Source organism: Phoxinus phoxinus (assembly GCF_949152265.1).
Source record: "Phoxinus phoxinus genome assembly, chromosome: 2".
Taxonomy (NCBI): Eukaryota; Metazoa; Chordata; class Actinopteri; order Cypriniformes; family Leuciscidae; genus Phoxinus; species Phoxinus phoxinus.
Window position 1 is genome coordinate 50,664,013 of NC_136877.1, and position 27,721 is coordinate 50,691,733.

At 41.4% G+C, this 27,721-nt stretch overlaps 2 protein-coding genes across 2 annotated transcripts in view; both read right to left on the minus strand.

Annotated features, from left to right (window-relative positions):
- Positions 1-4,388, minus strand: part of LOC306992642 (SLAM family member 5) — a 239,746-nt gene extending 235,358 nt beyond the window's left edge. The window contains exon 1 of the mRNA XM_079601770.1: positions 3,165-4,388. The gene's annotated coding sequence lies outside the window, so the exon portion shown is untranslated. The remainder of the gene's footprint in view (positions 1-3,164) is intronic.
- Positions 1-27,721, minus strand: part of LOC306992573 (uncharacterized protein) — an 868,003-nt gene that overhangs the window by 350,712 nt on the left and 489,570 nt on the right. The gene's annotated exons all lie outside the window — the stretch shown is intronic.

Consider the following 27,721-nt stretch of genomic DNA (forward strand, 5'->3'; position numbering starts at 1 on the left):
GAAAGGTCATAGCACTTACAAACTGTTGTCCTACTGCTAGTTTAATTGCTTATATTGTTCTCATTTGTAAGTCGCTTTGGATAAAAGTGTCTGCTAAATGAATAAATATAAATGATATTTTGAAAAATTGTATGGACAAAACAGATTAAACATTCTTCAAAATATCTTATATTGCATTCCATAGAAAAAAAGTAATTCAGGTTTGGAACAACACGAAGAACAATCCATTTAATGTCTTTATTAATGAAATATTTTGTATTTTCAGTCATCAGATTAATTTACATTGTGACTGTGCATCAGATGTAATAAACTATATCTGTAATAAACTATATAAAGGTCTGTAAAGGTGTGAACTATGTTGAGTGTGTACATTTTGTTATTCAATGTTTAGGAGCAGAGGTGCAGATAGAAACAAACAGTAGATCAGAAGCCAAATTAATGTGATATTGTCTTCTGCAGGTATGTGTATCTTTGTTAGACGTTATTCTCTTTCTGTTATCTTTGCAGTCACCCAAACCCACATACTGTTTCATTTTGTTTACTAAAAACTGTTAAAAAAAGTATGTATATATATATATATATATATATATATATATATATATATATATATATATATATATATATATATATATATATTAAACAAATATAAAAAAATGAGGTCTCCTCCAGACAACAATATCTTGTGTTGCTGAGGAGCAGAGGTGCAGATAGAAACAAACAGTAGATCAGAAGCCAAATTAATGTGATATTGTCTTCTGCAGTGTCTTGTGTTGCTGAGAGCAAATAAATCTTGGGAGACCCATCAGCTGGAGTTGTCTGTCTCTATACCCTGTCCACGTCCGTTACATATGCAAAAACGACAAATGAAGACACCACCCCAAAGTTAAAAGCCTACACAGACGTCTCAAGAACTGAAGCCAAAGATGATGTCCTAGTAGATGGTGCTGCTATACAAGCCGTAAAGGAGAGAGGTGCACATACAGTGGCATTTAGACAACTTCAGCAAGTTTTGCCATGTAAACTGATTCAAGATGAAGCATCCAGAAAACAAATGCCATCAGTGGTGGAAGCTAAAACAAATCTGCATCATGACAAGCAATGCAGGATGACCACAAGGAAATTGGACTATGCCCCTTTGAACATGTTGCCGGGCGGCCCATGTCCAATGAAAACATAACATCTGACAGCCTTGCCCAAACTGATGAAAGACTCAGCCTGGTAGGACACAAAGCCTTCAGGATCTCATGGTAACTGATGAAGCAGTTAAGGTGCAGAGAAAAGATGAGTGGACCAACGTGAGCCATTGGGATTTGAAACATCTGCCTAGAGACGAGGGATAGACGGCAGTAGTGTTTATCAGAGTCCAGATATGGCGAGACTAGGGTTTTTAGGCCCTCGCTTGTCGCCTGTGGACGAAGACATAAACATACAGCCACTGATAAACACAGAAGTGTCCTGCCAATTTAAATAGTGACAGTTTTTCAGACAGTTAGGAATTGTGTTTAAAATATTTTCCATGGCAAGATACGTTTCCCTTTTCTCTTTTGCTTGCTTGCAGGTGTTCCAGAGGATGAGCAAAGACATCCAACGCTTAGACTGCACTGCATTGGCCACCTAGATGAAGGCTTCTGAACATCCACAGAACACAACACTATCTGTCACTTCCGCAAAATCACAACTCCAAAATAAAAGCTTCCAGAGGACTCAAGCATTCAAGAGGATGCAAAGTTTCAACATGAACTCTTATCCTGTCATTTTAAGTAATGGAGCCTGTATGCCGCATACTGTATATGATTAATGAAGTTTGGTTTGTGATAAAAAAAATGATCAGAGAAGGGATTGAAAGATTTTGTATTTTCAGTCATCAGATTCACTTACACTGTGACTGTGCATCAGATGTAATCAACTATATCTGTGTCCGTAAAGGTGTGAACCAAATGCCCCATACAGGTGTATGGCCCATAGAAACTGATTGGTGTGAATGACAAAGACAGAGTAGATTGCTGGGTAGATCGATCTCCTGTGGGAGGCCCTAACAGTTTTCTATTGTTTGTAGTCCATTTGTCCTCATGTATAAAGTCTCACACACAGAACTTTGGGCTAAGATTGTTGAAGGGCCTACGATCGGTCAATGAATGACGGCTCGTGGTACCATCACAGAGAGCCACAAAATCACTCTCCAGAACATTCTCATTCACGGTTGGTGGAATGATCTCCCCACCCTCATCCGGAATGCAGAATCCCTGACAACATTCAAAAGACAACTGGAAATTAATCTCTTCCGTGAGCAATTAACATAAAAAAAAAAAATCCTTTTCCTTTAATCCTCCCTTGTCTGGCTTATGCTTCTCTGAGCAATGGCTGAACTTTGTATTTTGAGCACTTTTTTTGTGTTGTGTTCGCCTCTTCACGATGACTCGATTGCTTTAGTCCTTTGAAAGTCGCTTTGGACAAAGGCATCTGCTAAATGACTAAATGTAATGTAATTTAGCTGCGTTTGATACACAATCACAAAGGAGAAAAGAGAGAAGACTACTGAATATTAGTAAAATATTGCATAAATCTATACAAATTAATATTTATTAATTTTTCATCAGTGATTATTGACTAATTACGGTAGTCAGGAGTTCTCAACTCTGGTCCTCAAAGTGCGCTGTCTTGCAGAGTTTATGTCCAGACCTGATCAATCTCACCGGCTTGTGACTAGTCAGTAAACCAAACGAGCTTGATTAGCTTGTTCAGGTGTTTTGGACCAGGGTTGGAATGTGATTTTAAACCATTCAAGCATGAGACAACTGCAGGTGTGTGTAACTATACTGGGCAACTCCTAAAGTGAAAGCAGCGGCCGTCTCTATAATAACACTAATCAAACAACAAAAGACAGAGAAAATTCACTCATTCTTGAATAACTTTTGTAACTACGTTTGTAATGTATATTTTATTTATAAAGTGCAGTGTTATTTTCAGTAGCACCTCAATGCAGTACATAAGATCCAAGGGGCGGAGTTGGATCCAGATCCAAGGGGCGGAGTTGGATCCAGATCCAAGGGGCGGAGTTGGATTTCCTCCCACTGCATTCTGATTGGTCGACAGGTTCCTAGCGTTTCTCACAGGTTCGCGTTTAAAGTCTGTGTAGAGAGAATGGTGTCGTCTAATTTAAGAACCTAATTTAAAGGGCACCTATTATGACATTTAAAATGTTCCTAATGTTGTTTAGGGAGTCCCCAACAACAGTTTTACGTGCATGCAATGTCAAAAAACACTTTTGTTGTCGTATAATATGCATTTATTTTTACCTGATTTGCTCACCGACTCCCAAATGATTCGTTCAACGACTCGTTTTTCCAAACCCCTCCTTTGCGCGACGCTAATCTGCGTTGATTGGTCAGATGACCCAGCAGTGTTTACAGAGATAATACTTATTTTTAACAGGGAGTACAATGATGCTTTTATCAATTAAATTGTGTTATAATAATGATTATAGTCCACTGCTTTATAGTTTGTAGTAAAAAAACCCCGAAAAATAAGATAAATAATTTAATGTTATGTTAGCGAGCATAGCCCAGAGTTCATATTGTAAAAGCACAATCAGTCTTTGTTTGCGTTAGCCCGATGCATAAACATAACGTTTTTACACAAAAAAAAATGCAGTTACGTTACTACGAGGTATTACTCTATTCTTTAGACAACTCCGAAAACAACGACAAACACTTCACATAGGCTATCTCAATACAATTGCCATTGAAGACCTAGAAGCTAAACGGTGCTTACACAACAAACAAAATAATTATTAAGCATGCTACATAAAATATAAAAGCAAAAATTATTAATAACACTTACAGGTTGTGATACGGAGGAGGAAGCTGATGCAAATACACTCGGAACTGAACCTTCCTTCAATATCAGCCGCCTCGCGAATCCAAGTTTGATTGTATTTAAGTTGGTAAAGCAATCGTCTTCAAAATGGCGCGAACAAAGCACAAGGCTCGGACTATACTTCTGTGGTATAGTTATATGAATTGTAGCCACTTAGTCTTCAAATGCTCCTGCTTGGGCAGATGAAAAAAGTTGGCTTTTGAGCTGCACTTCAGAACACAGCGTCTCGTCGCCATGATAATTTCCCTGGCCTTGGAGCGCAATAAGTGGGCGTATCGTATTCAAATAACTTGACAAGTTGACGTCATCTAGTCAGAGAAAAAGCTTCGGTCTTCTAACGATTCATAAAAATGACTCAGAGTCGACTCTCACTTTTGAAAGACAATAACTTTATATACGGTGCACTTTCATATTTCAAACTTTGCAGGATGTTTTTGTTCACTTAGATCTATGTTACACACTACATGAAAGGTAAATTTCAAAATTCCATAATAGGTGCCCTTTAATAACAAATGATCTTGCGACGGAAGCGAATCAATCAAAACTAACTTTAGCTGGAAAATAATTGTATTAAAGAACCGCTATAAAGCCAAAACCATCTCCATTTCCTTAAATTATAAGTTTATCTCTGTAAAGCTGCTTTGAAACAACACTGTTAAAAGCGCTATATAAATTAAGATGATTTGACTTTTGACAGAAAAACAAACTGGCTGAAAACAAATCTTATTTAATGAAGTTTAAAAAGTTACAAACATTGTAGTTTGTACATTGTGTGAATGTGATTTTTTTTTCATTTGGAAAAAAGCGTTTAATTATAATCCAAAACAAAAAGATTGATTAAAAATTCTTACATTTCATCTTCCCTGAAAAGCATGTGGTTCCTTTTTACATGCAAGAATAAATATCTCTTAAAAAGAAATGTATTCTTTGATTGGCTGATATTTTACCCCAGTAGTCCACACGCACTTTGATTTCAAATATTAAATCAAATATTATAATATTAATAAGTAGGCGCGTCTACTTTTGAGTAATATTAAATCAAGTTTAAATTCATGTAGAAAATATGTGTGCTTTTCCACTGATTATGCAACTGTAAGTGACTAAATTATAGCAGCACTAATTTTAAACTTATAAATGACTTCACAAGGGAATCTGACTTAATTTACATAACATAAGAGCATCTCACTTACATAAATGCATGAACAATTCATTACCAGCACAATTAAATAGGAAAAAAAAACACGTTTATTAACACACTAGGTAAAACAGACATTTTGAAAACAGTAGGGAAACTTTGAAGGCAAAACATAAGGAAAACCACATTGGGAGCACACGCAGAAATGACACAAACATTACAGGGAAACATTCACAATTAACTATTCATCCTTTCAGGTCAGCACAGATCTGGCAGAACTCGCTGCAGAAGTCTGGGTGGGTGTCTTCACATATTATTTAAAAAAGTTCCCCCTTTCTTCCTCGACCTCCATATCCTGTGGGTTAGCAAAGAAAGCAAATATTTAAATGTTCATTATTTTTTAAAATGTTTTAATTCATCATTGAAAGTAAAACACTCCATGGCAACAACTAACAATGCATACCTGGAGTGCAGTGTTTGCCTAACCTGGCAAGTGGGTAGCGTGGCTAACCTGGCTAACTAGATAGCTACCTGACTGACAACACCACATGTTAGCTTACCCTAGCTATAAACATATGAACATACCAATAGTATTATCCAAAGCTAATTAGTTTAGCTAAATAGATAGGCCACCTCTACACGTGCGTGCTAACGTTAACGCTACAAACGACCTAACTTACCATTAATGGATGCCAGTTTAGCGGACTAGTTAAACAATTCAATTCAATTCAATTCAATCAACTTTATTGATCCCACACGGGGCAATTGGTTAAGAGCAGCGTGTCAACAACAATAAATAATACAAATCACACACATTATCCACACAAGTAACAAGTTCATCGCACACATACATAACGTACAGCAGTACAAGTTCATCATTATGTGCATTTTTCCTTTCTCCAGGAACTTTATGCGGAATTTAAGAGTTTAATCGCATAAGGAATAAAAGATTTAGAATGACGATTGGTCTTACATGCCGGGAGCGCGTAGCGACGCCCAGAAGGCAACAGAGAGAATTCACCTGCCAGAGCATGATCCGGGGCGGCCAGGATGCTCATTGCCTTCCGCAGTATTTGCTGGTTACAGAAGACATTTAGGTCTCTCTGTTTCACACCGATAATTTTAGAACAAATCTTTACAATATTATTCAGGCTATTCCTGTCTTTGATGCTCAAATTATGAAACCAGCAGATTGAAGAAAAATTTAAAAGACTCTCAATAAAAGACTGATAAAATCTGCACAGGATGACCGGTGAGACGGAGAAAGTATTTAGTCTGCGAAGAAGGTGAATTCTCTGTTGCCCTTTCTTTACAATGGTAGCACTGTTAAGATCAAATCTAAGATGCTCATCAAAAACAGTGCCCAAGTATTTATATGAGGAGACAATTTCAACCTTAGCATTGTGTATAGTGCTGTTAAAAACTGTATCTCGATTTCGCCCGAAGTCAATAATTATTTCTTTAGTTTTGGATACATTTAGTTCTAAACAATGGTTATCGCACCATGAGATGAATTCATTTAGAGCATTTCCATGATCAGATGATGGCCTCTGTAATAGTGACAGCAACACAGTGTCGTCGGAAAATTTAACCAGGTAGCTGTTCTCCTGGGTACTTCTACAATCATTTGTGTACATAATAAAAAAAAGGGGTGAAAGGACACCCCCTTGAGGAAGTCCTGTGGAGAGCAGTAAGGGATCTGATAATTTGCCGTTTACTGATACCCTCTGTTCTCTGTCGGTTAAGAAATTTAAAATCCATGAAACAAGTTGATGAGGCAGGTTAAAATCACTTAACATCTTATTAATTAAAATACATGGTTGTACGGTATTAAAAGCTGACGAAAAATCTGCAAACAGAAGCCTTGCGTGTGATTTTGGTTTATCTAAGTGCTTGTATATGCTGTTCAAAATAAACAACTTTGCGTCTTCCACTCCCCTCCCTGCTTGATAAGCGAATTGCAGGGGATCTAATCTCTCTTCTACATACGTTTGCATACAATTTTTAATGATTTTTTCAAATATCTTCATAATTAACGAAGTTAGAGCAACAGGCCTAAAATCGTTAAGTGTCCCTGGTTTGCTAATCTTTTTAGGAATTGGAATCACTATGGAGGATTTCCAAAGAGTGGGAACCACACTACACTTCAGTGACATCAGAAATATGTGCTGGAATACGCTGCTCAGCTGATCAGCACAATAGCGCAGTGTCCGCCCGCAAAGCAAATCGGGACCAGGTGCCTTCCTTATATTTACTCTCTTCAGATGGTCCCTAACGCATTCTTGACTGATTGTGACCTCATTTTGAGACAATATTGTTTCTCCTATACAAGTAATGTTTCTAGAAGGGTCATTTTTTTCAAAGCGAGAATAGAAAGTATTAAAAACGTTCGGGAGATTAGCGTCATTTGTCCCCATAATTGTTATAGGTTTCCTACTGTCTCCATTTCCCTGGGTGACTGAGGACATTTCTTTAATTCCCCTCCAAGCTGCCCGAAGATCTCCACTACTATACTTGTGCTCTATCTTATCTTTATACGCCCTTTTTGCTTTTCTTATCCCGTTCCTTACTTCTCTATTAATTTCTTTCTTTTCCTGGCTACTCCCTGTATAAAAAATACGTTTCTTTTTATTTAGAACGCTCTTTAATTCTTTAGTAACCCATGGTTTGTTGTTAGGGAATATTGTTATATTTTTACATGGGATATGACTATCGACACAGAAAGATATATAAGATGTCACAGTTTGTGTTAGTACATTTAAATCATTGCAGGAGCTGTAAAACACGTCCCAGTCTGTACATTCAAAACATGCCTGTAAGCTGGCAATGCTATTATCTGTCCAGCATTTCACTGTTTTTACAGACTTCTCCTGTCGCTTGCAGATGGGACTATAAGTAGGTATCAGGAGAACACTGTTATGGTACGATGCACCAAAAGCAGGTTTGGGCATGGATTTAAAAGCGCCGGGTACTGAGCCTAGGCACAAGTCAAGAGTGGTGTTGTTTTTAGTTGTTGCGCAGGTGATATACTGCTCGTAAGTTTTTAATGTCTTGTGAATCTGGCAATGGTTAAAATCTCCCATAATAAACTTTGGAGCATCGGGTGATATAGCATCGAGTCTGTTAGTCACTTCTGAGATTACGTGAGCAGCTGAGGAGGCGTTTGCACGCGGGTGTATATACACCAAGGTGAAGAATAGCTGTGGAAACTCCCTTGGAAGATAGAAGGGGCGAAGAGAGATAGATAGTAGCTCGAGGTCAGGAGTACAGATTTCCTCTCGAACAGTAACGGTGTTACAGTACCTCTCATTGATGTAGAAGCAGACTCCTCCCCCAGTGGATTTGTTTGTTGTTACAGGTGACCGATCCATGCGCACCGGGCACCCGAAGCCACTAATGCGCAGATCCTCATCCCTGTCAGCCTCTCCCAACCACGTCTCCGTGAAAGCCAGCATGCATGTGTCTCTAAAGTCGCGCTTAAACTTAGCATGAGCCTCTAGTTCATCGACTTTGTTACGGATGGATTGTACGTTAGAGAGAAGAATGGAGGGGAGCGGAGGGAGCCGGCTTCTATCGGCCAACCCGCATCTCCTTAGTCGGCGTTGGACACCCCCTCTCCTACCTCTCTTCCTTCGATGATTTTTGGGAGCTTTGTCGATATCCTCTGTTCCCACACTGTCCTTGCTGCAAGCCAGATAAGGGCTGTTGTCCCTAGTAGCGGGTGCAAATGGACGGAGTTCGAGCAATAGCTCACGGGAGTAAATAATCCTGTGACCAGCCCCGCCGTCGTCATCGCTTCCCCAGGTAAAACGATTAAGAAGTGTGATCAGAACGATCAAGTAGATGCAATTCATGGCTCCGGGTTGACAAAATGTTTTAAAGTTTAAAAGTGCGCATCAATGTAAACATGTACTTAAGAACATAAACAAACATAAACAAACAAGCGTTCGGCATTCACGCTGCTCATGGGTCGCACATCCGGTTGAGCGCCCCACATTCAGACAAACATGTCTTGGTGTTATCAAAAAGTATGGACACTGTCAAAACTTTAACATATATTTAAGTGTGATCATTACTTAAAGACGCACACTAAATTATTAATCTATCTCGACTATATTAGTAATCAAAATGTAGACTTACATTGATGAGACCAAACAATGGTGATCACCGATATGTTGGTTCATCTGGTGGTGGAGCTGGGGCGTGGGGGCGAAGTATATATAGTGGGAGGAGTTGGATCTGGATCCAACTCCTCCCAGTGGATTTCATGTTCTGCAGTGAGGACCTTCTCGTTATTTTACATTTAATTACAGTTTCTGAACCTGAATACTGAAAATCTTAAAACACTGTTTAATTTTAATCGTTGTTCAGTTGCATCTATTTGTTGCTAATTTTTTTTATTTTTTTTTATTACTGAATGTTTACTTGTCTTTAATATTGCTTGAAATTTATATTAAATAGGATAGTTGTTTTTTTATAGTATTTTTTAAATTACAGGCAAAGTGTTCTTTAGCCTTTTGATTTTTGTTCAGGATATTCAGCTACAATTAAATGTTTTGCAAATAAGACTAAATGTGAATAATAATAATAATAATGATTATATATATATATATATATATATATATATATATATATATATATATATATATATATATATATATATATATCCTTTTTTGGTAACACTTTATATTACGACCCGCAAACAACTGCGTAAGTAAACCGAAATTACGGTGTACGTTTCTGTAATTATAGTGTACTTCCATGTAGGTATAAGGGAAGAAAAATTAAGTTTTGGTTAATAAAGGGGTAACAAGCAGATATACAACCTGCAAAGAACTTCGTAAGTAAACCGAAATTACGGTGTACGTTTCTGTAATTATAGTGTACTTCCGTGTAGGTATAAAGGAACAATATGTTACGTTTTGGGTAATAAATGGGTACAACCAGATATAGAAGCAAATTATTTATAATGTAATTATTTTAAAACAGGTACCTATTCTGTTAATATATTCCAGGCAAAATGTGTATGTCTGTTGTATATAAAAGTTTTTATCACATTTTTGGCAAAATATGTTCTTGTGCAATGTAGTTACAGGGTAATTTTGACATCTGTGGGTTGTAAATTAAACTTATACAGACCGTGGAGACCAGCCTGCCGCGAAAGACGAGCCTGTACCGAGGATAAGGACGGAGAATGTCATCGCCACAGAGCCCAGGGAGTGCTTGTGGAACTCGAGGGCTGGGAGGAGAGCCCCGTCCATACCACTACTGAAATACAGTTTTGAGGACAATTTTATTTACTTTTTTGGAGAAATTACTCCCAGTCCCCCTGTATCTCCAGCGTCCCCTGTATCTCCAGAATTCCCACCCAGCCTCCCTCTCTCGCCTCCTCAATCAGCCAGTTCCTCAGCCCTAGGTCAGCTGTCGGCCTGCCTACACCTACGGCTCCATCCGCCCTCCCCCCAGTTCCGCCTCTGTCCTCAGTCCCACTGGCTCAGCCTCTGCCCTCGGTATTTCCGGCTCCAACTCGGACACTCGTCACCGTGGCTCCTCCTCTGTCTCCAGAACCATCAGCAGCGCGTGGGCTCATCGACTCATCAGCTTCATCAGAGTCTCCATTTATGGCTGCATCTCCGTTGGTCGTCCCCAGGGTGTCGTCTGCCACCAGGTTGACTCCACCATGGCTCCTCCTGCCTTCGACTCTGCCCTGGGGCCTCGTCCGGGCTGGTCTCTGGCATGTTATCTAGCTCCTCCTGCTCCTTGCTCCCCACTGGCTTCTCCCACATTCCACTCCTCCATGGACTTTTTGTTATTTGTTAGCTCCACCCCCTCCTCCAGAACCCCCTCCCTCCCTCCCTCCCTCCCTCCAATGTCCCTGCAATACAGTCATTGAGTAGCTTTGTAACATTTTCAAGTTGTATTCGCTCAGACATCTAACGCTATTTCGGTTCACGACCAGCTGTTTCATCTTCCCCAAGGCAGATCTACTGTTTCAGAGTATGCTTTGCAGTTCCGGACTATCGCCGCTAACAGCGGCTGAAATGAGACTGCATTGATGACCGCCGACCGACAGGGGCTGAATCCAGACATCTGCCTACAGCTTGCCATCTATGATGACACGATTGGAATTGAGAAACTGATTCAACGGTCCATTCTCATTGCTCAACATTGCGCGGCTTACCTGGGCACTACCACTGCACCCTCGCCGATGGAGATCGATTCTGGACATCTAACCACCACCGATTTTTTCTTCGTCGTTAAGAAGAATGGAGGTCTTCACCCCTGTATCGACTACCGTGTCTTGAATGCATCCACTGTTAGGTAAAGATACCCCCTGCCATTGGTGCCTGCTGCTTTTGAACAGTTACGGTCTGATCAACTCTTTACCGAGCTCGATCTGAGGAGTTCCTCCAACCTAATCCGTGTACGCGAGGGAGATGAGTGAAAGACATCATTCATTACCCCCTCCGGACACTACGAGTACAGGGTCATGCCCTTCGGCCTTTCGAACTAACCAGCGATTTTCCAGGGTTTCATGAATGAGATTTTCCGAGACTTCCTTAACCGGTTTGTGATCATATATATAGACGATATCCTCATCTACTCTACCAGCCTGGATGAACACGTTCGTCATGTACAGCTAGTCTTGAAGCGTCTTCGTGAGTACCAATTGTATCTCAAATTGGAGAAATGTAAATTCCACCAAGAAACCATTCAGTTTCTGGGTTACGTGATCCGTCCAAAAGGAATCTTGATGGACCGGAACAAGGTTGAAGCAGTCATTCACTGGACTAGACCTCAGACCCTCAAAGAGCTTCAGCGTTTCCTCGGCTTTGCCAATTTTTATCGACGATTCATCCAAGACTGTAGCCAAATCTGTACTCCGGTGACATCGATGGTACGGAAGGGAGTCAAACGATTAACCTGGTCTTCAGAAGCCACCACAGCATTCGAAACGTTGAATAAAGCCTTCTGTTCCGCCCCTATGCTCAGCCACCCCGACCCTGATAAACCATTTATGGTTGAAGTCGATGCTTCTACCAACGGAGTAGGAGCGGTGTTGTCGCACCGGCAGGGGACCCCTCCACAACTCCGACCATGTGCCTTCTTATCACGCAAAATGTCCCCGGCAGAGCAGAACTGTGATGTGGGCAATCGTGAGCTGTTAGCCATTAAACTGGCGTTAGAGGAGTGGAGACATTGGCTGGAGGGAGCTAATCACCCATTCCAGGTAATCACGGACCATCGCAATCTGGAATATCTTAGAGACGCCAAGAGATTGAATCCTCGTCAAGCCCGGTGGCCATTAGGCAAGGCAAGGCAAGGCAAGTTTATTTATATAGCACATTTCATACACAATGGTAATTCAAAGTGCTTTACATAGAAGAAATTAAAATAATCAAAAGAAATAAGAATAATTAAAACAGTTTAGAGTAAAAAAAAAATAAAAATAAAAAAATAAAATAAAATACAGTGCAAACAGTCGGACGAACAGTGGCACAGTGCTCATTCAGTAAATGCAATGTTAAACAGAAGTGTTTTGAGTCTGGATTTGAATGTGGCTACTGTAGGAGCACACCTGATCTCTTCTGGAAGCTGGTTCCAGCTGCGGCTGGCATAATAGCTAAAAGCGGACTCTCCTTGCTTTGAGTGAACCCTTGGTATTTCTAGTTGATGTGATCCTAATGATCTCAGTGATCTGTTGGGTTTATATTCAGTGAGCATATCTGCAATGTATTGAGGTCCTAGGCCATTACATGATTTATATACCAGTAATAATACTTTAAAATCAATCCTAAATGTGACTGGAAGCCAGTGTAAAGACCTGAGGACTGGTGTGATATGTTCATATTTTCTGGTTCTGCTCAGGATCCTGGCGGCAGCGTTCTGTACGAGCTGCAACTGTCTTATGGTCTTTTTGGGAAGGCCAGTGAGGAGTCCATTACAATAATCCACCCTGCTGGTGATGAAAGCATGCACAATTTTCTCTAAGTCTTGACTGGAAACAAAGCATCTAATTCTTGCAATATTTTTCAGATGATAATATGCTGATTTGGTTATTGCTTTGACATGACTACTGAAGCTAAGGTCTGACTCTAGAGACACACCAAGATTCCTGACTTGATTTTTAGTTGTTTGACCTCTAGAGTGGAGGTATGCATTCACCTTGAGAACTTCATCTTTGTTTCCAAACGCAATGACTTCAGTTTTGTCTTTGTTTAACTGAAGAAAGTTTTGGCACATCCAGCTGTTTACTTCATCAATGCATTGGAACAGGGAGTCAATGGGGCTGTAATCGTTAGGCGATAGGGCTAAGTAGATCTGTGTGTCGTCTGCATAGCTGTGGTAAGCAATTTGGTTCTTTCTCATTATTTGGCTCATTGGAAGCATGTACAGGTTGAATAGGAGTGGCGCAAGAATTGAGCCTTGAGGAACTCCGCATGTCATGGATGTCCACTCAGACTTATGGTCTCCTATACTCACATAATAACCTCTCGCTTCTAAGTATGACCTGAACCATTTTAGGACTATCCCAGAAAGACCCACCCAGTTTTCCAGCCTGTCAAGAAGTATGTTGTGATCGACAGTGTCAAATGCAGCACTGAGGTCGAGAAGTACCAACACTGATAATTTGCCTGTATCATTATTTAAGCGAATATCGTTAATTATCTTTATGAGCGCTGTCTCTGTGCTGTGATGCGATCGGAAACCAGATTGAAAATTGTCAAAGTATCCATTCGAGCTTAAGAATTTGTTCAGCTGATTGAAAACAACTTTTTCAATGATCTTGCCAATGAAAGGAAGATTTGAGATCGGTCTATAATTGCTTAATATAGTCTTATCAAGATTACTCTTTTTTAGGAGGGGTTTGACAACTGCAGTTTTCAGGGAGTTTGGAAAACTTCCAGAGAGAAGTGAGGCATTTACCACTTCTAGGAGATCTGCTTCTAAGCTGTTTAACACACTTTTGAAGAAAGATGTGGGAAGAGCGTCAAGGGCGCAGGTTGATGTTTTAAGGTGCTGTACGGTTTCTTCCAAAATTTTGCCATCAATTTCTTTGAAATCAGACATAGTAACTACTTTCTCAGGTTGTGGTCTGATCTGTCTGACCCCAGTGCAACTCAAGGATGTGCTGATCACCTTTCTGATATTATTGATTTTCTCAGAGAAGAAAGAAGCGAACTCACTGCACTTGCTGTCTGAGAGCATTTCACTGGGAATCTGGCTCGGGGGGTTTGTTAATCTCTCAACAGTAGCAAAAAGAGTGCGTGTGTTGTTTAAGTTGCTGTTAATAATATTTGAGAAGAAAGTCTGTCTAGCTTTGCCTAGTTCCATATTGAAAGCATGGATGGTGTCTTTGTAGATGTTATAATGGACTACAAGTTTTGTCTTCCGCCACATGCGCTCTGCTTTTCTGCATTGTCTTTTCATATTTTGCACTGCTGTTGAGTTTCTCCAAGGTGCCTTTTGTCTACCACTCTTCCTGACCTTCACAGGAGCAATATCATCAATTACACTTTTAACTTTTGAGTTAAAAGAATCAAGGAGAAAATCAACAGAGTCAGCAGATATGCTTGGTGTTAAAGATATAGCCTTCATAAATAGTACACTAGTGTTCTCATTTAAGCATCTCATTATTCTTCATTTGCTTTAACTTCTCAGTAACCTATCATCCTGGATCAAAGAACCTCAAGGCAGATGCGTTGTCCCGCTTATACCAACCCGAAACCTCTTCTGAAAGTGATGAGACCATCCTCCCTCCAGCTCTAATCGTCAGCCCCATTTAATGGAACATCAATGAGCTCATAGCCGACGCCACCCATAATGAACCTGCTCCGCCGGGAGGTCCTGAGCGGAAGATCTTCGTTCCATCCAACATCCGTATTCCCCTCATGGACTCGGTGCATACTTCTCCGGGCTCTGGACACCCAGGCAGATTTTTCATCCATAAACAGAAATGTATGGGCTCACTTCCTACTCTCTCACATTTTTTGGTTGAAGTAGACTCACTGCTTAAAGTAATGGCTCTGATGTTCTGGTTTAACCAGATGTTTGTAATGGCTCTGATGTTCAGGTTTAACCAGCTTTCTGTCATATATTGTTTTGTTTTTCTTCTTCTAATTATTGTGATAAATGTAGGGTACTTTTATTGGTTCCGTATCCTTTGTCTTTTGTTTTACCTCTTCTATGTTCTCCTGAATGTATTTGTATATTTGCATATGTTTCTTGAATTAGAAATTTCTTTCTTGTCGCAGAATTTCTTGTGTTTCTGCTCGTCTCTTCTTCTGTTCTCTTTCCTTCAGTGATTCTGCTTTTGTAACAGGCTTAGGCTGAGATGACTCCATATTTAATATACACTTAATATATTCTGGTTTCTTTCCTCCCATTTGGCTGACATGTGGCATTGCTATGGCTATCTGGGAACAAACCTTCACAAGTTTAGTTTTGGTGTCTGTGAAAAGGTAGTGTGAATCATTTATACTTCAGTATTTTGTTTTATTTTCCTGTTAATAACTGAGTTGCCATTATGTTTGCCATGTGTTTATCTCACAGTAAGAGTTTCATGGCTTTGATTTTGAAGGAATTTGCTATGTAAATGAGCAAATTTAGTAGAAGAAGGAGGTTCCAGAAAACATTCAGAGAACTAGTTGTTGTGGTAATTCCTGTAGCTCATCTGTAGTGTCAAATGACTCAATCTCAAATGTGTTTTAAGCAGCGGAACTCTTCAAGCTGTTTGAGTCAAATGGCATTTGTGTTTATAGTAGCTTTTGTTAATTGATCCTATAGAGCACCAGGAGCCATAACGGGATAAGATTATAGATGCAAACAATTAATACAACATAATTTTATACATTGAAGCACCTCAGTTGAAGACAGGACAATAACATGGGAGGTAAGAAAACCTTTTAAAAATATGCCATTCATCAAATTATTATTCTAAAACATGATTTTGAAGTGTTTTTTGATCCTTGACTTTGAACTATTGCAAGTGTTTCTATTTAACAAAAGCTACTAGTTTTTAATCTTTAGAAAATCAGATCACACTACCACTCTTAAAGGGACTGCTCACCCAAAAATGAAAATGCTATTATCATTTATTCACCCACATATTGTTTCAAAACTGTAGGACTTTATTTTTGCTGTTGAACATAAGAGACTATATTTTGACAAATGTTCAACATTTTCCCTAAAATGAAAATCAATGGGGTTAATTGTTGGACAATATAAGTCTGTAGATTTTATTAAAACAATAATTCCTTTTAATAACAACAGCATATTTTTCAAATATCTTATGAGACTAGCAATTATTATTTTTTTATGGCTGATTTCAACTTTTATGAAATTGTCAACTTTTGTAATGTCACAGTTGTGTTCCGTTTAGTTTGTTTTCTTTAAACCTGTCATCATGTCACGTGTCTTTATTAGTTCATCTGTCTCACCTGTTTCCTCGTTAGTCTTGTCAGCTGTGTCTCGTTTCCCTGATCTGTTTCCCCTTGTATTTTCCCCTGTGTTTTGCCTTGTTCATCGTCCGTTGTTAGTTGTATTTAGAGTGTGTGTTCCTGCCTGTCTGTACCTGTTAGAATTGTATTATTGTAGTAAGCGTTTGGATTGGAGCTCTTTGTTCTCATCATCTGCTGCCTGCTCCACACCGTGACAGAACAATGGACCTTTAGTGATGGCCAAATGAAGCGGTTTGAAGCATTATTGCTTTCTGATACAATTGTGTCGAAAATGGTTCATTACTCGAAGCTTCATTCAGATAGACCTTGCAGCACCATCTCCTGGTGAAGTAAATGTAATGCAACAAAACTGACAACCATACAATGCAAGTAGGCTTATATGTTAACGCCCCGTTTATTACGTGTTTACCGAGGCGATCAAAGCTAAAACAGTGTTAGTGCATTAAGCATGATGTGTGTGTGTAATTACTTATTTAGACAAGGACAGACGATCAGACCACCTTAAAAAAAGTTGGAAACCATCACAGAAATTCTAATGGTTTCTATTAAAATACCAATAGGAAATAAACCCAATCCACTCTCCTCAACAATAACGCCAATTCAAACACCGACTACTACAACCCACGGTGTTGCCATGGTTTGGCTTCACTTTTACGAAATACAGCTGCCAGGATTCAAACCTGTCAACACTGGATTGGGCTGTCAAAGCAGTCAGGTGATTCACTACAGGAATGAACCAGTGTGTTTACTTCAGAAGTCATTTTCATGTGACTAGTGACGTAATGATACAAGCTCCGAAGCAGTGGTTCATTGCAAGGATCGTTCGAGTTTGAAGCAAGCTTCGGAGCATCGGTGTCAGACGTAACATAACTACCTTTAACTAAACATGGGTATTTCCCGCACCCATCTCACTTCGACCGATCGTATTCTGACCTGTTTCCAGGATGGCTGAAAATGTAAGAGATTTTTTTGAGCTTTCACACCAGGTCAACTTGACTGATGACGTACTATCGAGAGTGTTCGGGCTTGGATTGGACAATCCTCTGAGCCAGCCTGCTTCAGCCGTAAAACCAGAGTCCTTCGCTCAATATCTGGATCGTGTGCTGTTGTTGAGTGGATCAGCCTTCAATGTTGGTGAAGCTGAAGATTATATCTTCACTCAACCACCATCACCGCCTGAGCTTCTTCACGTCCTGCCTGACCAGCCTGATCTCCACATCCTGCATGACCAGCCTGATCTTCACGTCCTGCCTGACCAGCCTGATCTCCACGTCCTGCATGACCAGCCTGATCTTCACGTCACGCCTGACCAGCCTGATCTTCACGTTCTGCCTGACCAGCCTGATCTTCACGTCCTGCCTGACCAGCCTGATCTTCACGTCCTGCCTGACCAGCCTGATCTTCACGTCCTGCCTGACCAGCCTGATCTTCACGTCACGCCTGACTAGCCTGATCTTCACGTCCTGCCTGACCAGCCTGATCTTCACGTCCTGCCTGACCAGCCTGATCTTCATGTCCTGCCTGACCAGCCTGATCTTCACGTCACGCCTGACCAGCCTGATCTTCACGTCACGCCTGACCAGCCTGATCTTCACGTCACGCCTGACCAGCCTGATCTTTACGTCCTGCCTGACCAGCCTGATCTTCATGTCCTGCCTGACCAGCCTGATCTTCACGTCACGCCTGACCAGCCTGATCTTCACGTCACGCCTGACTAGCCTGATCTTCACGTCACGCCTGACCAGCCTGATCTTCATGTCCTGCCTGACCAGCCTGATCTTCACGTCACGCCTGACCAGCCTGATCTTCACGTCACGCCTGACTAGCCTGATCTTCACATCCTGCCTGACCAGCCTGATCTTCACGTCCTGCCTGACCAGCCTGATCTTCACGTCACGCCTGACTAGTCTGATCTTCACGTCCTGCCTGACCAGCCTGATCTTCACGTCCTGCCTGACCAGCCTGATCTTCACGTCCTGCCTGACCAGCCTGATCTTCATGTCCTGCCTGACCAGCCTGATCTTTACGTCACGCCTGACCAGCCTGATCTTCACGTCACGCCTGACCAGCCTGATCTTCACATCCTGCCTGACCAGCCTGATCTTCACGTCACGCCTGACTAGCCTGATCTTCACGTCCTGCCTGACCAGCCTGATCTTCACGTTCTGCCTGACCAGCCTGATCTTCACGTTCTGCCTGACCAGCCTGATCTTCACATCACGCCTGACTAGCCTGATCTTCACGTCAAGCCTGACCAGCCTGATCTTCACGTCACGCCTGACCAGCCTGATCTTCACGTCTCGCCTGACCAGCCTGATCTTCACGACACGCCTGACCAGCCTGATCTTCACGTCACGCCCGCCGAGCCTGATCTTCACGTCACGCCCGCCGAGCCAGAGACTGTTCACGTCACGCCCGCCGAGCCAGAGACTGCTCACGTCACGCCCGCCGAGCCTGAGACTGTTCATGTCAGTCCTGCCGAGCCTGAGTCTTCTGTCTGTGAATCTGTCTTCAAATTCCAACCCAGCCACCCTCACCCACCTCCTCCCATCTACCACCTCTTAACCCTTCCACCACTGCCTGTCAGCCCCTCGACTCCTCTATCCACCTTTGGGAAGGTGGAGTCACCGTGGGTCTGACTGTCACCAACTCCATCAGGGTCGGAGAATCCACGGACTCCACCTCCACTACCTGAACTCCACCTCGGCCTGTCGAGCCATCGACGCAGCCTTGGCTCCAACCGCCCTCAGCTCCACCATGGACCCTCAGTCCACCAGCTCTGCTGGGCTCTCTCACCCCTCCGACTTCGCCTCGTCACTCCGTCCCTCAGGCTCAGTTAGGCTCCTCACTCCCTTCGGCTCCACCTGGGTCTTCGGTCGCCGGCGCGGCCTTCGGGGTCCCCGCCTGCACTTCAGTCGCTGGAGCCGCCAGCTTCGCCGTGTCCCGCCGGGACCTCGGTGTCACCCTGGTGCGCCGGCTCTTCGGTTCCGCCCTGGCCTCCTCCCCCTCATGCTCTGCCTCCGTCGGTCGGCCCCCTGGTGTCGTTGGACCCGCCTCCACCTTGACTCCTCCTTCCGTCATCTCTGCCCTGGTCGCCTGCACAGCCTGATCCGCCCTGGCCGCCTGCTCCACCTGTGTCCTCCCTGCCTTCTGTCTACCCTCACCTGCCCTTCGTCCTCTCCCTCCCTCCCGAGGACGCGCCTACTGGGAGGGGGGAGTAATGTCACAGTTGTGTTCAGTTTAGTTTGTTTTCTTTGAACCAGTTATCATGTCACGTGTCTTTATTAGTTAATCTGTCTCACTTGTTACCTCGTTAGTCTTGTCAGCTGTGTCTCGTTTCCCTGATCTGTTTCTCCTTGTATTTAAGCCCTGTGTTTTGGCTTGTTATTGCCTAACCTAACCCTACAAGCCAGCAGCCATATCACCCTGTAGGCCAAGACTGGTTGCCCACTGAAGCTAAGCAAGGCTGAGCCTGGTTAGTACCTGGATGGGAGACCTCCTGAGAAAACCAGGTTGTTTCTGGAAGAGGTGTTAGTGAGGCCAGCAGGGGGTGCTCACCCTATGGTCTGTGCGGGTCCTAATGCCCCAGTATAGTGACGGGGACTCTATACTGCCAAAAGAGCGACGTCCTTCGGATGAGACATTAAACCGAGGTCCTGACTCTCTGTGGTCACAAAAAATCCCAGGATGTCTTTCGAAAAAGAGTAGGGGTGTAACCCCGGCACCCTGGCTAAATTTACCCAGTGACCTCTGTCCATCATGGCCTTCTAATCATCCCCATATACTGATTGGCTTCATCCCTGTCTCCTCTCCACCAGTAAGCCGGTGTGTGGTGGGCGTTCTGGCGCAATATGGCTGCCGTCGCATCATCCAGGTGGATGCTGCACATTGGTGGTGGTTGAGGAGATTCCCCCCCTTCCATATGTGAAGCGCTTTGAGGTCCCAGAAAAAGCACTATATAAATGTTTTTTTTTTTTTTTTTTATATTAATAATATTAAAAAATATTATTGTTCACCGTTAGTTGTAATTAGAGTGTGTGTATTCCTGCCTGCCTGCCTGTCTGTACCTGTTATTGTATTATCGTCTTCTTCTGTCTGCACCACACCGTGACATGTAATGCATGTGTAATCATTTTGTAATCATAATTTCAACTTTTTGTTTTACAATCGTGACTTAATGTGTTATATACTTAACTTTTAAAAGACATGTCAATTTTTAATTTTATGACATAATGACTTTGATCTCTTTCACCGTAATTATGACTTATGTCATAATTTATGTAATAATTTAATTTTAATTGTATCTGTTTCATTCATTATTTAGACTTTTCATGCAATAATCTTGAGTTAGCATGACATAATTTAGATTTGTATCGCATACTTGCGTCATCAAAATGACTCAGTGTGCAATAATTTAAGTTTTTATCTCAAAATCATGAGCATAATCAAAAGACTGATTTTTTATTTATTTTTTTGGTTATATTTCTTTCTTGGTTTTTAACTATGGTTATATTTTCAAGAAATCATTTAGATCTGTTGACTTTTTTTGTTTACTGGAATAGTAAATTTTAACAACAACATATTTCTCAAACAGCTTCAGAGTCTCAGCCTGAGAAAAGGATTGTACTTCTTGGGAAAACCGGAGATGGCAAGAGCAGCGCCGGGAATACGATTCTCAATCAGCAAGTCTTCAAGAGTAAAGCTTCACCTGATTCTGTGACGGTTGAATGCATCAGTGGAGATCGGAAGTTCAATGGCAGAAAGATCACCGTTATTGACACTCCTGGACTCTTTGACACAGGCTTGGATGAGGAGACCATCAAATCCAAGATCATTAGATCCGTGATCGAAAGCTCTCCGGGTCCAGACATGTTCACCATCGTCCTGAAGGTCGGGAGATACACGGGACAAGAAATGGAGATTGTGGATAAAATCATGGAGTTATGTAAAGATACCTTCAATCATTCAGTGGTTTTATTCACTCACGGCGAACAGCTGGAAGGTCAAACCATCGAGGAATTTGTGAAGATTAGTCCAAAGCTACAGGAGCTTGTTGATAAATGTGGAGGCCGCTGTCACGTCATCGACAATACATACTGGAAAAACTGGATAACGGGATACAGGAGCAACAGAGTTCAGGTGAAAAATCTGCTGGAGACCGTCGAACGGAAGCTGAAGGACAGTAATAACGGCTGCTACACCAATGAGCTGCTTCAGATAGTGGAGGAAAAGATTCAAGAGGAGATGAAGAATGTAGACGAGGTCAATTTGTTGCCAGAAGAGAAGCGAGAATTAGCGAAAAAGATTTTGCACAAAAAAATTCTCAATCGGCTTGTGGGAGTAACCACAGGGACGCTGACCGGTGCTTTTCTGGGCATCGGTGTCGCAGTGACATCCGTTGTGAATTTACTGAACGCCAGTGGATTAGCTGGACCAGGTCTCGCTGCAGCGACAGGCGTTGCTTTGGGAGTCGCAGCTTTTGCCGGAGCGATCGGAGGAGGAATTACTGGATACAAAGCAGCAGATGAGGGCGATTCGGTGTGCGTCACGATAAAGAACACAGCCAAACTCAACTATGAGAATGCCAAAGGTGCAGCGAAAAAGGCTCAGAAACATCAATGAGAACAATACTACTGATTAGGCAACAGAGCAGTTTTTTTGTGATTTATGGAATGGATTATATTATCATTGTTGTAAATGCTTTATCGTTTTTGTCTAAATAATGCACGGGGATTTGTTTTTAACTCTCACTTTATTACATGTAAACATGCAGTCACATTATATTATTTATTACCAAGTGTTGGTTTAATTCCAAGTTAATTAGAATTATAATAGCTAATAATAATAAACTATTTTTATTATTTATGAGGTGCAGTGAAAAGCACTGAAATAAACACAAATTTGTTTTAAAAAAAGAGAGAAAACAGTTTTACTCCGCTCATAACTTAAATGACACTTTGTAGTTATGACACATTGATTAATGACTACTAAGATTATATTATCTTTGTTGTTACACTTTTTTTGTCTAAATAATGCATGGGGATTTGTTTTTACTTCTCTTTATGAACATACAGTCACATTATATTATTCATAATGAAGTATATTTTTTGTTGTTTTTATAAATTAGATTTGTAATTTTCGCTATTTGTATAGGTCACATTTACAATATAATCTTTGCCTGCATTACAATGGCTGAATCTCACATCACATTTAGTACATTTTCTCATGATAGGTGATTTGTTCCTGATTTGTATTTTTTTTTATGCTGGTTAAAAGTCTCTTCACATCCTGATAGCAATCACTAAGTGGTCTAAATGTATTTATGTGTATATCGTCTGTGGAAGGTGTAGGACCATTCTTAATTAACAATTGAAATGTTAACATAAAAAAAAACAAGGGTTGTCCCAAGTGTAATTTTTACTTGTGTTTTCCCAAGGGTTAGGACATTTCCACCTCAGGGAACAAATAATATTTTAAAAACCTCTAAATGCACTTTGACTGGAGAAACCTGAGAATAATTTGAGTTCCTGAAAAATAGTTACATGCGCAGTTTATTAATAATAAAAAACAAATATCTGTTGTTGACAACATAGACAACTCATTCATTCCAAACTTGCATGATTTCTTCTGTGGAAGATGATATTTTGAAAAATTGTATGGACACAACAGATTACACATTCTTCAAAATATCTTATTTTGCATTCCACAGAATTACAAAAAAAAGTAATTCAGGTTTGGAACAACATGAAGAACAATCAATTTAATGTCTTTATTAAGAAATCATTGATGACCAACTTGCAGCATGAGTATATCATTTTGGTCCCACTTTATATTAAGTGGCTTTAACTACTATGCACTTACATCTAAAAATAAGTACAATGTACTTATTGTGTTCATGTTGTATTGTAAAACACTTTTGCTGCTATTGCGGTGTGACACGGGTAAGGTTAGGGACAGGTGTGGTGGTATGGGTAGGTTTAAGGGTGGGTTAAGGTATAAGGGAAGGTCAACAGTGTAATTACAAATGTAATTACATACATTAATTACAGCTGTAATTACATGCAGGTATTTTAAAAATATAAGTACAATGTAAAAACATGTATGTACACAATAAGTCCACTGTATCAAATTATTAATTTCAATGTAAGTACATAGTAGTTAAAGCCACTTAATATAAAGTGGGAGCGTCATTTTTATTAAAATGAAAATACTGAGAACGTGTCTGACAGTCAAAAATATACTTGCACCGCAAAAGATGCAGTGACCTGTGCCTGAGTGGCCTTGGGGTTCATTCTGACCGACCACATCAAGGTCTTGGAGTAATATTTGATGACCTGCTGAACTTCACAGACATTACACATTACAAAGAATCGAGTTGATCATGCAGGTTTGCACCGCACAACATCCCTAACTGAGCATGCAACACAACTTCTCGCCCAGGCCCTGGTCATGTCTAGGCTTGATTACTGCAATACTCTTCTGGCCGGTCTTCCATTATGTGCAACTAAACCTCTTCAAATGATCCAGAACGTTGCATCCTGTCTTGTCTTCAACGAGCCCAAAAGGGCCCACGTCACTCCTCTGTTCATCTCTCTGCACTGGCTACCACTCGCTCCTCGCATCAAGTTCAAGGCATTGACTCTTGCTTACAGATCGACCACAGGCTCAGCTCCTCCTACTTTCACTCGCTCCTACGAGTCTACATCCCTACCAGAAGCCTGCAATCGGTCAATGAGCGACGGCTCGTGGTACCATCACAGAGAGCCACAAAATCACTCTCCAGAACATTCTCATTCATGGTTCCTTGCTTGTGGAATGATCTCCCCACCCTCGTCCGGAATGCAGAATCCCTGACAACATTCAAAAGTCAACTGAAAATGAATCTCTTCCATGAGCACTTAAAGCAACACCAAGTAGCTTTTGCTCTCGGGGTCCCCCTACAGTTAGGAAACAGTATTGTCTTCTACTACTGTCGCAAAATCTGTGCATTTGTTGACCAGTCGATACCCCCGAACTCTGCAGAAGGAGTTCTCACGTCTTGGGCAGACGGCCTGTGTTGCGTGTGAAATGTCTTCATCGCAGGTACAGTGGCATATATGTCAGCATGTCATATGAATATAATTTCATGGGTTTTATTTTTTTCAAACGACAACAGATCGCGTTGCTCACGTTTACAAGCCAGCGTCATTATAGTAGCCTATTGGCTACTGTTTTACATAATGGATATGCTAATTCAATTCAATGTTTGTGTGGTAGGTAATAGCCATATATCGTCAATATTATAATATCAAGCAACCATAGATGAATCTGCAAATTTGAAAAATCGATTTGCATTATAGTCTGAGGCAAGACACTTTCACCAGAAAAATAAATAAATAAACAAACATGACTATCAGCCTGCAGTCATTTGGATAGTTATCCTAAAATATGATTTTGTCCATCTAATCATGTAGCTATTACGAGTCCGACAGCATGACAGCCACGTCAGCATCGGTCCCTCCTCCTCCTTTAGCTCACGCCAGCGAGCGAACGCTGGACCAATATTGATCCTCGTCCGGCCTTTGATTTTATCACTCTCCCTTTTTCTCTTCCTAGTCTCCTTCGACAAAACCTTTGCCTCCTTCGGTTTAGTTGCTGCTTTGGCCGTGACAACAACATACAGACGCTATACCAGCCGGCAAACAAACGCTATTTGGGCTCTCATGTCCAAATTTAAGGGAGTGGTGGGGGAAGGGAGGTATGCCCTAAAGCAGTCGAATATTGTAGTTATTTTTGTGCTCGGGTTACTACCCGAACCCCGAAGCTCCGTAGTGCCAGTAAAAGCGATAGACCCCGTCAGGCTATGGCAGACGTGTCATTCAACCTATTGTAAGTCGATGTACCATCACAAGAGTCTTGGAAATATATTATGAAGGTTGAAAAACTACTTGGTGTTGCTTTAACATAAAAAAAAAAAAAAATAAACTTTAATTTTCCTGTAATCCTCTCTTGTCTGGCTTATGCTACTCTGAGCAATGGCTGAACTTTGTATTTTGAGCACTTTTTGCGTTGTTTTTGCCTCTTCACGATGACTCGATTGCTTTAGTCCTCATTTGAAAGTCGCTTTGGACAAAGGCATCTGCTAAATGACTAAATGTAATGTAATTTAGCTGCGTTTGATACACAATCACAAAGGAGAAAAGACAGAAGACTACTGAATATTAATAAAATATTGCATAAATCTATACAAATTAAAATTTATTAATTTTTCATCAGTGATTATTGACTAATTACGGTAGTCAGGAGTTCTCAACTCTGGTCCTCAAAGTGTGCTGTCTTGTAGAGTTTATGTCCAGACCTGATCAATCTCACCGGCTTATGACTAGTCAGTAAACCAAACAAGCTTGATTAGCTTGTTCAGGTGTTTTGGACCAGGGTTGGAATGTGATTTTAAACCAATCAAGCATGAGACAACTGCAGGTGTGTGTAACTATACTGGGCAACTCCTAAAGTGAAAGCAGCGGCCGTCTCTATAATAACACTAATCAAACAACAAAAGACAAAGAGAAAATTCACTCATTCTTGACTGAATAACTTTTGTAGCTACATTTGTAATGTATATTTTATTTATAAAGTGCAGTGTTATTTTTCATTTAATTACAGTTTCTGTACTTCTGAATACTGAAAATCGTCTGGATTACTAAACGTAACATCGGTTCCCTGAGAGAAGGGGACGAGTATTGCGTAAGGCTAGCTTACGCTATAGGAAAACTCCTTTTCTCGAGAATATTGAAGCCAAAATTATCCTTATAATTTGATATATGTAAAACGCAGTGCAGCTGCACAAACCTATGGCGAGGCGGCTGAGCCACGTGAACCTATCAGGTCGCTTCGCACCCTGTCACGTCAGAGCCCGCCAAGATGGGCGTGACTTAAGCCTATAAGAAGCCAATTTCCCGTCTTCAGTCTTCATTTAAAAGACTAATCGCTCTGGGGATCATGTACTTTTTGAACCTGTTGGTGTTACCCCGTGGAACATTATAACGACGCCTGTAAGGAAGCAGTAAAAACTCTTGGCACAACGGATGAGAAGGGTCAGCAATAATAGCCTTAGCCTTCCTCACACATCTGACCCTGTACACCTCACTAAGGTCATTTAAGGCAATTCCAGCAATCTTACTACACACTTTGAGGACATCATTAAGATGGTTATTTTGCTTCTCCAAGAGAGAACCGTGCCAACAGATAAATGAGAAAGTAAGAATTGATTCAATAAAACAGGAATAAAACATTTTCTTAAAAGTAGTATCCAGGTTAAAAGTTTCCGAAAAAAAGTACATACTTTGATGAGCCTTCTTGCAGACAGCATCTACCTGGGACTCAAAACGCAACTTATTGTCAATGACCGTCCCCAGGTATTTGTAGTTCTCTACCTGATCCACAGCCTGGCTGTTGATAAGAGCAGGAGGAAGAGACACACGTGACCTGCCAAAGTTGATGTACACTTCTTTAGTTTTGTTTACATTAATGTTTAGAAAGGCAGTTCCACACCACTCAACACAATCTGATAAAACAGGAGCATGCACACAGTCTTTCTGACTCAGAAGTTAAACAATGAAAGAGTCGTCAGCAAACTTAACAACATGACGACCTGGATAGCTGGGTGCTTACAAACTCACACATACTATGGCACGGGAAGGTAGCCCGGGGACCATAGAAGAGTAAGTTATGACCCCAAAAAGAGACCAACGTCAGTGGGCCTTATAAAGGGACATGTATAACTAGACCAGACAGCGTCGGGCCTATACATGTTATATAGTGCTTATACGTTTTTCTATATGGAAAGAACCCTAGCTTGCAAAGGGGGAATTTCAAAGTTATAGAACTTGATAAACGTTGGCGGAGAGGCCCAGCCTGAGAGTGACGCTGACCGATGCTTTTCTGGGCATCGGTGTCGCTGTGGCATCCGTTGCGAGTTTACTGAAAGCCGGCAACATTCCCGGAGTAATGAAAGCAGGAGCAGCAGAAGCAGCCACGGGGATCGCAGCAGGAGCAGCAGCGGTGAAGGCAGGGATTATTGCTGCTGGTGTTGGATTAGCTGGACCAGGTCTCGCTGCAGCGACAGGCGTTGCTTTTGGAGTCGCAGCTTTTGCCGGAGCGATCGGAGGAGGAATTACTGGATACAAAGCAGCAGATGAGGGCGATTCGGTGTGCGTCACGATAAAGAACACAGCCAAACTCAACTATGAGAATGCCAAAGTTGCAGCGA